We start from the raw sequence: 16477 nt of genomic DNA, 5'->3' as shown, positions 1-16477 counted from the left end.
TCACACAGTGCGTTTTTTTTTCTGCAGCAAAGCCTGATCTCTTGTCAGGAAGGTTTGTTCAGGATTTTGCTACAGAAAGCTGCTGAGACCATGCCCACAGTATGGTGTCAGTAGCTTTCACTATAGGTATAATGCATTACAATCTAGTGCACTGCAATACATTGTACCTGTGATCAAAGGAAAAAAAGTGAAAGTCCCATAAAGATACAAAGTAAAAAAGTAAAAAAAATATTACAAAATAATAATAATAAAAATATTACACTAATAAATACACATTTTTAAGTAAAAAATAAATAAATAAATGAAATACAAATATTTGGTATCGCCACTTCCAGAACGACCCAACCTATAAAAGTGTCACACTAGTTAACCCCTTCAGTGAACGCCGAAAAAAAAAAAAAAAAAAAACAAAGAGGCAAACAATGCTTTATCATCATACCATTGGAAAAAAAGTGGAATAAAACGAGATAAAAAAACGAATATAATACAATGTTGGTGAAAATGTCATCTTGTCCCGCAAATAACAAGCTGCCATACAGCTCCATCATCTGAAAAATGAAAAAGTTATAGCTCTCAGAATAAAGCGATGCAAAAAAAAAAAAATTTTTTATAAAAGGTTTTATTGTGTAAAAGCGCCAAAACATAAAAAAAGCTATAAATGTGGTACCCATGTAATCGCACCAACCTGAAAAATGAAGCTGCCTGATCAATTTTACCACACGCAGAACAGCATAAAAAAAAAACAATTCCTGAATTGCCGGTTTTTGTTCATTCTCCCTCCTTAAAATTTGGAATAGGAAGCGATCAAAAAATGTCATGTGCCCGAAAATGGTACAAATAAAAACATCAACTCATTCCGCAAAAAACAAGCCTTCACACGACTGTCCCCAAGGAAGATTCCCTATAATGAGGCAGATGGAGGCACTGTGTACTCCGTCTGACCTGTGATCCGGCGGCGTCTGTCTTTATGCGTGCATGAAAACGCGGTCGGCCACAGTTTTGGGCACCTCTGAAAAGAAGGACAACGCTGAACAGAGGCCAGACAGAGTCCAGAGTAACTCTGCTACCTCGTTAGAGTGAATGGATCCCTGCAGGGGTGTTATTTGAATCACGTCACTCAGAGATTAGGATGGAAGCCCCAAAGCAATTGCCCAGCATAGAGCGCAGGATAAATGTGATCCCAAATGTTATGTAAAATGTTCCCAATAAAAGCTTCAACTCAATCCACAAAAAATCCATCTATAAATGGAAACACAGGGGGCTTCCACGTCACTGGTAGCACAAAGGATCTGGAAAAGTGAAATTGCCCCCAAAAGAAATTCAGCAAATTCTGCACTCTGAAATTCTAATCCCCCCCCCCACTTCTGAGCTCCAGTGTGTGCCTAAACCACAGTTAGCATCCACATGTTTGGCAGGGGTATAATTTCCAAAATAGGGTCACCTGAGGGGGGGATTCTGCTCTTCTAGCATTTAGGGGCTCTGTATATTGAGTCCGCAAACTATTCTAGGAAAATCTACACTCCAGCAGGCAGATAGCGTTCCGTCCCTCCCGAGTGTCGCCGTGTGGCTAAGCAGTACTGTACAGCCACATATGGGGGGGTATTGCCAAGTTCAGAAGAAATTGTGGTACACACTTTGGTGCCAGTTTTATCCATTAAAATGTAAAATCTGGGGCTAAAGCAAAACTTTTGCGATAAAAATGTAATTATTTTTTGATCACTGCCCAATGGTATAAAATTCTGTGACATCTGTGGTGTCAATATGATCATAGTTTGTAAAATGGGGTCACTTACGGGTAATTCTGCTGTTATGGCACCTCAAGGAATCTCCCAGTGGGTGATGGCACCTGCAAACCATAACAGTAAAATCTGCACTACAATATAATGCTCCTTCCATTCTGACCTTTGCACTATGCCTCAAAATTAGTTCCTAATTACATGTAGGGTATTGGCAAACTCAGAAGAAATTGCACAACAAAATGAGAGGTCCATTTTCTTCTGTTACCCTTGTGAAAATAAAAAATTTGGGGCTAAACATTTTTGTTGGTGGAAAAAAAATGATCTTTTCATTTTCATGGCTCTATGTCATAAAGTTCTGTGAAGCACCTGGGGGTTCAAAGTGCTCACCACACATTTAGATAAGTTCCTTGAGCGGTGTAGTCTCCAAAATGGGGTCACTTGTGGGGGGTTTCCACTGTTTAGGCGCATTAGGGGCTCTCCAAAATGTGACATGGGGTCTGCTCTCAATTCCAGCCAATTTTGCGATCAAAAAGTCAAACGGTGCTCCTTCCATTCCGAGCCTTGTGGTGTGCCCAAACAGTGATTTTCCCCCACATATGGGGTATCAGCGTACTCGGGAGAAATTGCACAACTTTTTCAGTCAATTTTCTCCTGGTATGCTTGTGAAAATAAAAATATTGGACCTAATTACATGTAGGGTATTGGCAAACTCAGAAGAAATTGCACAACAAAATGAGAGGTCCATTTTCTTCTGTTACCCTTGTGAAAATAAAAAATTTGGGGCTAAACATTTTTGTTGATGGAAAAAATTAGATTTTTTATTTTCACGGCTTTACGTTACAAACTTCTGTGAAGCACCTGGGAGTTCAAAGTGCTCACCACACATCTAGATAAGTTTATTGAGGGGTCTAGTTTCCAAAATGGGGTCACATGTGGGGGTTTTCCACGGTTTTGGCACATCAGGACCTCTCCAAATGCGACATGGTGTCGACTAATTATTCCAGCAAATTTTGAATTCAAAAAGTCAAATGGCACTTCGTCCCCTCCAAGCCCTGCCGTGTGCCCAAACAGAGGTTTTCCCTCACATATGGGGTATCAGTGTGCTCAGGAGAAATGACACAATACATTTTGGGGTCCATTTTTATCTGTTACCCTTGTGAAAATAAAAAAAATTGGGTCTAAATTCAATTTTTTGTGAGAAAAAGTTAAGTGTTAATTTTTTTCTTCCTCATTGCTTTAGTTCCTGTGAAGCACCTGAAGGGTTAATAAACTTCTTGATTGTGGTTTTGAGCTCCATGAGGGGTGCAGTTTTTAGAATGGTGTCACTTTTGGGTATTTTCTGTCATAAACGCCCCTCAAAGTCACTTCAAATGTGATGTGGTCCCTAAAAATTGGTTTTATAAATTTTGTTGGAAAAATGAGAAATCGCTGGTCAACTTTTAACCCTTATAACTTTATAACGAAAAAAATTTTGGTTCCAAAATTGTGCTGATGTAAAGTAGACATGTGGGAAATGTTATTTATTAACTATTTTGTGTGACATATCGCTCTGATTTAACGGTATAACAATTCTAAATTTGAAAATTTCCATTTTTTCACAAATGAACGCAAGTCATATCTAATAAATTTTACAACTATCATGAAGTACAATATGTCACGAAAAAACAATCTCAGAATAAGTGGGATCCGTTGAAGAGTTCTAGAGTCATTAACTCATAAAGTGACAGTGGTCAGATTTAAAAAAATAAGGCCTGGTCATTAACCTACAAAGTGGCTTGGTCCTTAAGGGGTTAACCATAATTTCAAATGTAAAAGTGGGGGAGGTGAATTGTTTAAGAATAGTTTAACTAAAACACTGGCAGTGCATTGAGTTTGTATGATACTATTTATTTTCACATTATGATCTGTCAATGAATTGCTCAGGCATTATTCAATTTCACACGTATACTGTGAAAATTTACATGGGCCACAGGAATAGTTCAATCTTACACCTAGCTGAGCCAATGTTTACGCATCACTAATTTAATTAAACTGTACAATCCAAACTGCCATCTCAGGTGACCAAGACAAGATGGTAAAACCACAAAAATAAATGAGTTTCACATACTGCTCTACTTGCTTTTTTCACTAAAAACGCAGAAAAACCTGATAGCTATGTTCACACTAGGTGTTTTTTCAGCACCCATTAGTTCCAATGGATGAAAAATGCTGAAAAAACGCTGAAAGTAGTGACATGCTCTGTTCTCAAAAAAAAAAACATGCAAAGCACAATATACTGATCAAACAAAAAACAAGGTGTGTGCACGAGATTTCTGGAATCTTACAGACTTTGCTGGTACTGTAAAATACAGCATAAAAAAACTCTTAAAAAATGCCATGTGTGAACATAGCCTTATAGGTACCACAAGTGAAGCACACAGTTCCAGATTTCCCATTGGTGCTCATGTCACTTATGTTTGTCTCTTCTCAGTGAGAGGATTGTTTAGTATATTCTTCAGCAGGTCCTTCCTCCATACCGGGGTACTCCCGTACCTCGGTTATCACTGTATCTGTCTGCACGGCTCAGCTATGGAGTAGTGTGTTCATCACCGACAATGTAACCTGCTTATAGGTAAGACAGCTTTGTACTTTGCACACTGTATGCCACATAATATTACTCATGTATTATAGACATCATAGACATCTACTTCATCCCACATTTTGTTCGGTTGAACTTCTATTGTGTGTCACTTGAATTACAGTTCTATGTAAATATGTAGGCATCTCTGGTAAAATTGTGCTATCGATTTTCACAATGTAAAGCATACAACACAACCAGCACACAACAGTGGCCCATGAGTCGCAGCCCATCGGTATCATATTTACATGACTTCTTCATAAATTAGAGGTAACAAGGTTATTGGGATTCAGCTATGCAATTACAGATAAATGTTGCTGTCTGTACCAGTGCAATCATGTAGGTGAACAGAGGTCAGTGATAAAGGATCAATATAACTAGTTATCTTAGCTGTTAAACATCAGCATGTACTCAGTGTGAGGCTGGGGAGAAAAATGCTCCAATTTTGCTAATCAGAGTGGGATCTGATTTTCTCAGAGGTGGAGAGAAAACTAAAGTTTCTACACCTTCACCAGTATGTTAGTCTGGATAATCTGAGTCCGGTCCCATTTTTTTCACAGACGCATAGACTAGAATGGTCAACCGCCATCCGATTTTCTGTGGCAAATCATGCGTGCTGCCAACATGGGAATGAGTGCTAGCCTTCAAAACCACAGACAGCGCTCGTTTCATTTAAACAGTTGTGTGCATGAGCCCTAAAGGTGGTCATAAGTATAGTAGTGTTACACCTGACCATTGTAATCCATGATTCTGCAAAGCGGTAACTCTGAATAGCTTTTTGTGTTTTTTTCAAACTTACTCACTTGGACAAGATATCAATGCACGCCTGAACTCTAGAACATGAAAAATGGTCATAGAGTGAAATATCACATATTAGGGCTCATGCAGACAAATGTGGATCACGAACCACAATGCACGGACTGGTCAAAGTTCCAGCTTCATATATTTCTGTTCTGGTTGGTAGACCCGTGGCCAGTCCGTGCATTGTGGTCCGTGATCGGACTGATATCCACAGACGTCTGCATGAACCCTTATGCTGTATGTAACATCTGATGCTCATCCAGTATACAGGAGAATATGTGTCTGGTGTATGATATACTGACACCCCATGTCACATACAGGATAATATGTGATTGTATATAAAGGCATAGAATATGAGATATTCTACCAGCTGCATTTTATCCTGAATATAACCTCTGTAGTCCGTATATCATGCACCAGCCACAATATACCACATACAGTGCACAGGATAATATGTGACTGGTATATGATATAATATGATGGTGTACTAATATGATGATATACAAATATCAGATGTGATAGAGTATAGTATCTGATGGTATATATTATACTAAGAGTACAGAACATCAGATATTATACCAGCCACATCTTATTTAGTATATGCAACCTGATGTCAGTACACATAATATATTCCAATAGAGAGAAGATGATGAAAAGCTGCACTCGCCGTTTATGTAAAAATAAGAGTCCTTTATTTCATATTCCGATAAAATGAATGGAAAGCAGGGAGTGCGGGGAGGAGGTGGAGGACAGCTGTGTCACATGGACCCGCAGAAGCGCTAGTCAGAGCGTGAAACAGCTGTCCTCCACCTCCTCCCCGCACTCCCTGCTTTCCATTCATTTTATTTGAATATGAAATAAAGGACTCTTATTTTTACATAAACGGTGAGTGTAGCTTTTCATCATCTTCTCTCTATTGGACTATTGTTTCTGCATTTTAAAGCTGGCACCGCAGGTTTATGCGATGTGAATTTGCCGTTAAGATTCAGGTGCGGTCATTATGCGCTTAGAAGGTGGTGCAGGCTCATTCTCCATTTAGCTACACATAATATATTACATACAGGAGAATAATATGTGACTGGTATATGTCATAATGTGGCTACAGCCATCACACGGTATAATATACAATAGTCACATATTATCCTATGATTACAGACATCATATATTACACCAGCCACATTTTATCCTCTATATAACAGGATGTCTGTGCACGTCCAGTATATGGAACAATATGTCACTGGTATATCATATACTGTGGCTACCGACATCAGACGGCATATACAGGATAAGATGTGATGGCATATATCAGGGGTGGGCATTTAATTTTCCTGAGGGTCCACATGAGAGACTGTGACTGATCTTGATGGCCAAACCAATAGGCTGGAATTAATTATGCTCAATATTAATATTAACATATTAATTATAATTATATTAATATTCTCCCTTAATATTGAGCAGAATTAAGTATGCGGAAAACCCCCTACATCCCACATGAGCCTCCACACGGCCTCTTGAATACAGTATGAGCCCCCATATAGCCCCTCTGTATACAGTATGAGCACTCACATAGCCCCTTTATATACAGTACAAGCACAAACATAACCCACTTTATTCAGTATGAGCCCCACACAGCCTCATAAACAATATGAACCCCCACATAGCCCCACTATATAAAGTATAAGCATCTACATAGCCCCTCTATATACCACATAAGCACCCACACAACCCTCTATATTTAGTATGATCCCTACATAGTCCCCTATATACAGCATGAGCCCTGCATAGCCTCCTATATACAGTATGAGCCCCCACATAGCCTCCTATATACAGTATGAGCCCCCACATAGCCTCCTATATACACTGCTCAAAAAAATAAAGGGAACACTTAAACAACACAATGTAACTCCAAGTCAATAACACTTCTGTGAAATCTACCTGTCCAGTTATGAAGCCACACCGATTGTGAATCAATTTTTCCTGCTGTTGTGCAAATGGAGCAGACAACTGGTGGAAATGATAAGCAATTAGCAAGATACCCCCTATAAAGGAGTGGTTCTGCAGGTGGTGACCACAGACCATTTCTCTGTTCTCATCCTTTTTGGCTGTTGTTTTGGTCACTTTTTTCATTTTTCTCACCCCTAGATGTACAGTAGCATTAGGTGGTGTCTACAGTACAACCCACAGAAGTTGCTCAGGTAGTGAAGTTCATCCAGGATGGCACATCAGTGTGAGCTGTGGCAAGAAGGGTAGCTGTGTGTGTCAGCACAGTGTCCAGAGCATGGAGCAGATACCAGGAGATGTGGAGGGAGCCATAGGAGGGCAACAACCCAGCAGCAGGACCGTTACCTCCGCCTGTTGCACAGCCAATAAGCATGCGGGGATTGCCTGTGAGTCACTGTAATGCTGTAGCGATCTTGGTTGTGGCATTACTGTGATTGGCTAGCCATCTAACACCATTAGGCATTATAAAAGGACAGGCGGTGCCCGGCACACTGACACCATTGCACAGACACACTGAGAAGCTCTTTACAACATGATTTCTTGATTGTGGCCTCTCAACCTGCATGTTCCAAGAGGGACATGCTGTTTAGTGATGCACTTACCTTACAGCAGTCATGGCCACAAAAAATGACCCTGGATTTGGGATAAGTAGGAAGATGATGATGAGACACAGTAGCTGTTAAGTCTTGTTGTTAAGTCACGATATTAAGAGAACCAAGGTGCAATGCTGGAAGTCGAGGTGGTGGATGACAAAGTCATCATCCTTACCTAGGAAGCTGGCATGCACAGCGAGGCCAGCAACGCTGAGGGAGAGAGATTGGCAACATTGAAACAGACAGGAAGAGGCAGTGGGGTGACCAGAGGGAGAAGGCGGGCAACTGTTCCGCAGAACACCGACACTTCTGAATTTCTCCGTCAAAGACTTAGGTGTTCCCCAGTCTGGGACTCTTTTTAAAGAGTTCTAAGACAAACAAAATGGCCATTTGCAACCTATGACATGCAAAGATCAGCAGGGGCCTAACCACTAAAAATGTAACCACCACCAGCATGATCAGGCACATGTCATCTAAGCACCTGACTCGGTGGGCCGACACCTGGGTGACACCTCTGCCTCTTCCCTTATGCTAGGCGATTCCCAATCCCCTGTCCAAAACACTGACCTATCTTTGCACTTTGTGACTTATAATAAACAGGCACTTCCAAATCTTTCTCCCAGCCTAGCGTTTAGCTGTCCCTACCTCAGTGCTTGGAACGAAAATGAAAGTTTCTAGTGTTGCCATTTCGGCTGGCAGACACGGAGGATTTACGCCAATTTATGGCGGTGGTCGTTCCTTGGTTCCCAGCCGCCAATTTTTCTTTCAATTTGGCGTCCCCGCCTTGCATCAGCATGTGTACAGGAACATCAACTGCGCCCTTACCAACGTACTTACTAACATTGTCCACTTAATGACCGACATGTGGACATGCGCTTGTGGCCAGGGATGCTATATTTTCGTAACAGCCTACTGGGTGAACATTGTGAAGGCTGGGGCCAAGTCACACCTTGGCACGGCGCATGTGCTCCCAATCCCGAGGATTGCTGGCCCTACTTCTCTCAGGGTTTCCTCCACCTTCTACACCAGTTCCTGCATCCCCTCCTACTCCTTCTCATCCTCCACCTCTGATGTGCTATCTCAGAGCACATCATCCACATATCAGCAGGAAGCTCTGTAGCACTGCCTCTGCAAAACAGCAACAGCCTCTGCTGAAGCTAGTTTGTCTAGGAAACAAACCGCACACTGCGGCAGAGTTACTTAAAGGAATAACAGACCAGACAGATCTGTGGTTTTTGAAGCTGAACCGTCAAACAGGCACGGTCGTATGTGATAATGTGCACAACTTGGTGGCAGGTGTGAAGCTTGGCAAGCTCACACATGTACCATGCTTGGCACACATGCTCAACGTGGTAGTTCAGCGGTTTCTGAAAACATACCCAGATTTGCCAGAGCTTCTGGTCAAGGTAAACCGCGTCAGCGCCCGTTTATGCAAGTCATATATAGCTGCCACCTCTCTGGCAGTTCTGCAGCAGTGCATGGAAGTGCCAGCTCATTGACTGGTTTGCAATGTGCCCACTTGCTGGAACTCCGTACTGCACTTGCTGGCAAGGCTTTGTGAGCAGCAGAGACTAGTGGTTGAGTACCAGCTCCAACACTCCCATCGTTATTCTGGTTAGCCTCCACACATAATAACTGAAGAGTAGGCATGGATGTCTGACAGATGTGCAGTTCTCCAAGACTTTGAGGACTCCACAAAGATGGTGAGCAGCGATGACGCCATAGTCAGTGCAACAATCCCGCTTCTGTGCCTACTTAAACAGTCGCTGCTCACAATTACACATGAAGCTATACATGCAGATCATTGAGTGACAGGACACAGCTCAGTGAGCTCAGCGCAGTTCAGGGGCCCGCTCGCTGTAGCGAATCATTCTACTCAGCTCCTCAGCGTGTGCGGCCGCCTCACGGCGCCGATCACACTGATGAAGAAATGTCAGTCAGATGGATTACAGGGTGGCACACTTATTTAATCTTCAGACAGGTGAGTATAAGGATTTTTTTATTTTATTCTTATTTTTACACTTGGAGTCAGCGGGAGCAGAATATTACTCTCAACATTGTCTGTTGCTAGCGCTGATCGCTCCCCAACCAGGGGACTATGATGAGACGTGCCTTCAACACCCAGCGCTTGGGAACAGCGGGAACTGTACCACTGATTCCTAGGCGCGGGTAAGTGTCACACTGATGACACAAGGATGCCATCAGTGTGTCATCAATGTGCACAGGTGTGGGACATTTTGCGGCCCGTGCTGCATGTAAAAAACGGACATGTCAGTGTGTTTTGCCCACGGACACATGGTCCGTGAAAACACACTGACATGTGCAAAGACCCATTCATTTGAATGGTTCTAGATGTGTAAGTACCTCCAGTACGTGTGAAAACTGGCACCACACGTACTGGAGATACCAACGTGGGAATGATGCCTAAGATAGGGTATACGCCACCAGGCAGATATCGCACTTAATTTTTTCACCTGTGGTCAAGCCTCCTAGTGGAAGGAGGTACAATCATGATCCTGTGTCCCCAATGCTAACATAGAGAAACATACAATTAGATAAAAAAAATATTTTCTGTGCCTTCATATTCTGAGAGTCATATCTTATATATATTTTAGTCTACAGAGCTGTGCAAGGCTATGTTCACTAGATGCGTTTTGATGTGTTTCTTTCTGCAGGAAAAACCTGCTCTATTGGCAGTAAAGAAGCAAGTAAAAAAAAGCAGGTTTTGCTGAGTTTTTGACAGCATTTTCTGTGGCGTTTTTGTCAGTGTACATTTGTTTCTTCTGCATGCTGATAAAGTTTAGTGCATAAAAAAATAATTGACTCAAAGTCATGAGGTTTTGGCACCAAAAAACGAAGCAAAACCTGATACTTGCGTTTTTTGCTCTACCCATTTCTTTCAACTAAGTAAAAAACGCGGCAAAAACGCTGAAAGAAGTGACATGCTACATTTTGCAAAAACGCATTTCTTTGACAAAACAGTCAGGAAAAAAAACAAGGTGTGTGCATGGGATTTCTGAAATCTCATAGACTTTGCTGGTACTGTAAAAAAAAAGCTGAAAATTTGCACTAAAAAAAGCATAAAAAACGCTGCAAAAATGCGTGAACATAGCCTAAGGGATTTTTTAGCATAATGAACTGTAGATTTAATTGACACCATTGTGTATTGTTCCGTATAGCAGACATGTTATATCTATTCTGCTGGACAATGTCATTTTTTTATTATCTTTATTTGGTCACCGGCTTAATACACTGTGTTCCAAATTATTATGCAAATAATATTTTCTCAGATTTTCCCAAATTACCTATATGAATTGCAGTCATTGTAATTTTCCAGTCAAATAACTATTAGAGTACAATTGAAAGGTTTTTGTACAAACTGCCTATGATAACAGTATAGTTTTAAAAAAATAAAAAACTCAAACTGCACTCAAAGCTTATAGCAGCCAGAGATGCAGATGTGTTATGTGCAGCATGAGACGGGGCATTATCATGCATTGAATGATCTCGATGGTCCAGATGGATGGAGTGGAGGATGGCTGGTTGATGGACACCCCATGCAAACACGGCTACGGTGCTAACAAGGAGGAGGTGGAGTAATGTTTTGGGCTGGAATCATGGGGAGAGAGATTGTCGGCCCCTTTTAGGATCCCTGAAGGGGTAAAGATAAACTCCATAATGTATGTTGAGTTTCTCAAACAGCACTTCCTTCCATGGTTCAAGAAGAAGAACCGTGCATTCCGCAGGAACATCATTTTCATGCATGATAATGCCCCGTCTCATGCTGCACATAACACATCTGCATCTCTGGCTGCTATGGGCATAAAAGGGGACAAACTTATGGTGTGGCACCCATGCTCCCCAGACCTCAACCCCATTGAGAGCCTCTGGAGCATCATCAAAAGGAGTGTCTATGATGGCGGGAGGCAGTTCACATCTAAGTAACAGCTCTGGGAGGGTATTCTGTCCTCATGCAAAACAATTGGAAGCAGAAACCATCCAAAACCTGACAAATTCAATGGACGAGAGAGTTCAGAAGCTCCTTGCGAACAAGGGGTCCTATGAGCAAATGTAACATCACCTAGAATAAAGTTTTGAGTTGAAAACTGTTTTATTTCAGTTTGTAATAACCTGCTAATGCTTATAATTTCAAAAATGACCATTTTTTTGTTCTTTATTAAAATGAAAAGTTTGAAAATTCTGCTGTGCATAATAATTTGGAACATGCATTTTGAGTGCAGTTGAGTTTTTTATTTTTTAAAACTATACTGTTATCATAGGCAGTTTGTACAAAAACCTTTCAATTGTACTCTAAGGCTGAGTTCACACGATGCATTTTTCATGCGTTTCCGCGGCGTTTTTGCAGTTGCGTAAACGCCGCGGAAACGCATGAAAAACGCATGGTAGAAGGGCAGCAATGTTCCCCAATGGAAATCCGCATGTGCTGTGCCCATGATGCGGATTTTTCCGCAGCGTAAACGCTGCGGTCAAAAATCCGCAGCATGTCAATTAATTTTGCGGAAACGCTGCTCTTTTGCCGCCATTGACTTGCATTAGACCGCATGGAATCCGCATCACTGTATATGTTGATGCGCTTTTCATGCGGTCTAATGTGCGGATGGTACCCGGGTGTGGATGAGAGGACTCTCATCCAGACCCAGGTACCATTAAAAAAAAAAGAATAAAATAAAAAATATATATATTCTCACCTTCTGACGGCCCGCGCTGCGTCCTGCTGGCTTCCCGGGCACTTCGCGGTTGAATGAAGGACCTTCGCTGACGTCAGAGTCATGTGACGGTTCACGTGACGCTGACGTCGGAAGGTCCTAAAGTCTTCACTGCCGGCAGCCGGGACCGATGAAGCAGGACACCGGGGGCCATCAGAGGGTAAAGTATAGATTTATTTTTTATTTTTTGACATTCACACACTATATAAATCCATGCCGGTTGCATGGATTTATATAGTGTGAAGTTGACAAGCACTTTCCAAGTGATGCTAAAATCTCTTGGGAAGCGCTTGTCAACCCGCATGCGGAAATGCATGTGAAGAACGCTTCATTTCCGCATGTCCCTGGCAGGAAACCGCATGTACAATCCGCATGCGTTTTTTCCTGCCAGAGAGATGCAGAAACGCTCAGGAAAAAATCCTGAGCATTTCTGCATCGTGTGCACATACCCTAATAGTTATTTGACTGGAAAATTACAATGACTGCAATTCATATAGGTAATTTGGGAAAATCTGAGAAAATATTATTTGCACAATAATTTGGAACACAGTGTATTTGCCGAATAGGATAATAATAATCTTTATTTTTATATAGCGCTAACATATTCCACAGTGTTTTACATACATTATCATCACTGTGCCCATCAGGGTTCACAATCTACATTCCCTTTCAGTATGTCTTTAGAGCATAGGAGGAAACTGGAGAACCCGGAGGAAACCCACGCAAACACGGGGAGAACATACAAACTCCTTGGTGGGATCTGAACCCAGGACCCCAGCGCTGCAAGGCTGCAGTACTAAACACCGAGCCAGTGTGCTGTATGTATTTTTTACTAGTATTTTGGGGTATTTTCTCATTTTTAATCAATTTTGTTAGCAAGGATGAACAAAACAAAGAATAAATGTGCAATTGTTCTTAATGTTTATTGTGTTCACCATGCAGTATAATGTTCATGCTATTATTTTGGTTCAATATGATTACGGAGACACTCAATTTACACTGTCTTTTTTGTTGTTTTCATTGTGTGGGATAAATAATGACATTATTATCTATCAAGTCATTACAGATGCAGCAACATACTTTTTTAAAAACATTTTATGGAGTTTTTCTCCAAAAGTGACCCACATTAAGTTAAAGGGGCTCTAAATCCCTCTTACAGTTATATGAAAAAGTTTGGGCACCCCTATTAATCTTAAGCTTAATGTTTTATAAAAATTGGTGTTTTTGCAACAGCTATTTCAGTTTGATATATGTAATAACTGTTGGACACAGTAATGTTTCTGCCTTGAAATGAGGTTTATTGTACTGTTGTAAGTTCTCTCATGCGAGAGAATCGGGCTGATTATGCTAAGGACACTCGGCTCACACTCTGTCATTTTGATCTGGGTGTCATGTTAGTGTGATCCCATTCTCTCACATGAGAGAATCTCAGCACAGGTGTGGAGAAGACGGAGAACTTAATTTCTCAATCTTCTCCATTGTCTCTGTGCGCATACATCACACTGCACTCAGATTAAGTCCGAGTGCAGTCCGATATTTCACACACACCCATTGACTCGTAGCGAAATCATAGTGAAATCATAGTGATTTGCCCTGTGATTCACGGTCCAGGAATACCTGTCCTTTCATCTCTGGATACACTTGCAGATACACCTGATTCAGAACATGAAGAGCAGGATTCTGACGAAGGTTTCATACTAGTCCCAATGAGCCACAGCTTTTTCTTCACACTTTGAATAAAATGATTTAGTCAAGGACTTCCTAAATATTCTGCACAACTTTTAGGCTCTAGACTAAAGGAAAAGAACCCACTATTCCTGTTAACTGTTAATTCTTGGTACAGAAGCAGAGAAAAGGAATTCCTTCCATACTTTACTCAAGACGGTGCTCTAGTGTATTGCAGTGATATTCCTAGGCTGATGGAAAAATGTAACATTGAGTACAATGTGAGCAAGTGGAGATTCTTTATTGATTCATGAAAAAGTATGAAAGCTGTGCTACTGCACAATGGCAGCAAGTATGCTTTAGTGCCTGTAGAGCATTCTATGCACTTGAAGAAATGCTATGAGAATTTTGACTTTATTCTAAAGAAACTTAAAGAAGTTGTCCACTACTTTCACATTGATGCCCGTAGGAAAGGGCATCCATGTATGATCGGCCGGGGAACCCTCGCCGACCAGCTGTTATCGGTCCCAGCCGAAAGTCCTTACCTGCAGTGCTTGGCTGTCCATCTGTAGTGGCCGCCGGGGGGTACTGCACATTCAATTGAATGGGAGGTGGATGAGCAGTAACAAGCGCCAGCCACTACAACTTGACTGCCAAGCACCGCAGGTAAGGACTTCCGAAAGGCACCGATATCAGCTGATCGACGGGGGTGCCGCGTTCAGGACCCCAGCCGATCATACATTCATGCCCTATCCTAAAGATAGGGTATCAATGTGAAAGTAGTGGACAACCGCTTTAATTACAAGGATCAAGGAAGGTCAATATGTGGTGATCTGAAAGTTCTCTCATTGCTCCTTAAGCAGCAAGAAGGATGCGTGAAGTACCAATGCTTTTGTGAGAATGGCACAGCCGGGATAGGACTCATTACTGGAGCCAAAACAGTGGGTCAATAAGAACATCTTTGCAATCTGGGATTCAAGAACATAGTTGCGGAATGTTTAGTTAATTCCACTAAAGTTCTCCTGCCACCACTCCACATTAACATGGAGAGGAGAACTGAAGAGAAAAAGAAAAGGAATAAGAATTAATTTGCAATAAAGTTGCAGAATGAATGTTCAATAAATTTAAATTATAATATTGTTTGCATTTTTGCCTACAGTAAAAATTTTCCTTGTTCATCTCACTTGTAGGTAATTTCATGCGCATTTTGTGCATTATCCATATGTGATGGTTAAATTTATTAAAACAGTCATTGAATTTGAAAACATTTTCATAAACCCAATCGCTGCATACCTGTGCAGGCTGCAATTGTTTTTTCATACTGAATTGGCATGAGAAAATAGTCGGTGCTATGTACTGCCCCTTAGTATAATATTGGGTTGAGTGCTATTCGATAAAATATTGGATAGCTCAAGGCCGTGTTTTACGCCAGTGTGAGTGAGCCCTAAACATTACTCCCCGATGCAGCACTTCATAGGAAAACATACGTACAAACGTGTACAACAAAACACACACAAATATACACCTTACCATCAGTAAAATAGTAGTCGGGGTACTTCTCCTCAAACACGTAGATGGGTTTAGGCTTCCCTTTCAGCCTCTCGCTGACTCTCCTTACAAGCTCATACCTGCCAGCAAGCAAAATGCGAAATATAGTTACTAACATTTACTACATGTCTACTTTACGTCAGCAACATTTCTGACATCCCTTTTCTTAACATGTTTAAATGTTCAGCAGCATTTTTTCAATAACATTTCCAAATCTTTTTTTTTTTTTTTTTTAGAATGGATCACTTCGGTTCTGAAGTGACTGAGGGGCCTATATTTCAGAAACCCCACAATCAAGACCACATTTTAATAACGGCACCCTTCAAGGTATTAAAAACCACATTCAAAAGTTTGTTAACCTTTCAAGTATAGAAATTGGAGCCCAAAATTTGTTGTGCAATTTCTCCTGCATATGCCGGCACCCGATGTGTGGCCGGAAACTACTGTTTGGGCACACCATAACCATAGGGCTCGGAAGAAAAGGAGGGCTACTTGACTTCTGATGCAGAATTTTGGCAAAAATGCTTTGAGACTGCCATGTAACATTTGAGAAGCCTCGAGGTTGCCAAAACAGCAGAAACCTGCTGCAAGTGAAGCCATTTTGGAAATTACACCCTCTCAGTTGCGGTTGGACTGCACAGGTGTTCTCCAGAAATCAGAATGCAATTGGTGTTGCAGAGTGAAATCTGTATATTTCAACTGCATGATGATGAAACTGAGTGAAAACTTGTTTTTTGTGAGTTGAGTGGCAGCTTTTCTTGGTACCATTTTGCAGTAGATAACATT

Source organism: Phyllobates terribilis, unplaced genomic scaffold, assembly GCF_046119375.1.
Source record: "Phyllobates terribilis strain yellow unplaced genomic scaffold, ASM4611937v1 Scaffold_392__1_contigs__length_1777392, whole genome shotgun sequence".
Taxonomy (NCBI): Eukaryota; Metazoa; Chordata; class Amphibia; order Anura; family Dendrobatidae; genus Phyllobates; species Phyllobates terribilis.
This window is presented reverse-complemented; position numbering follows the sequence as displayed.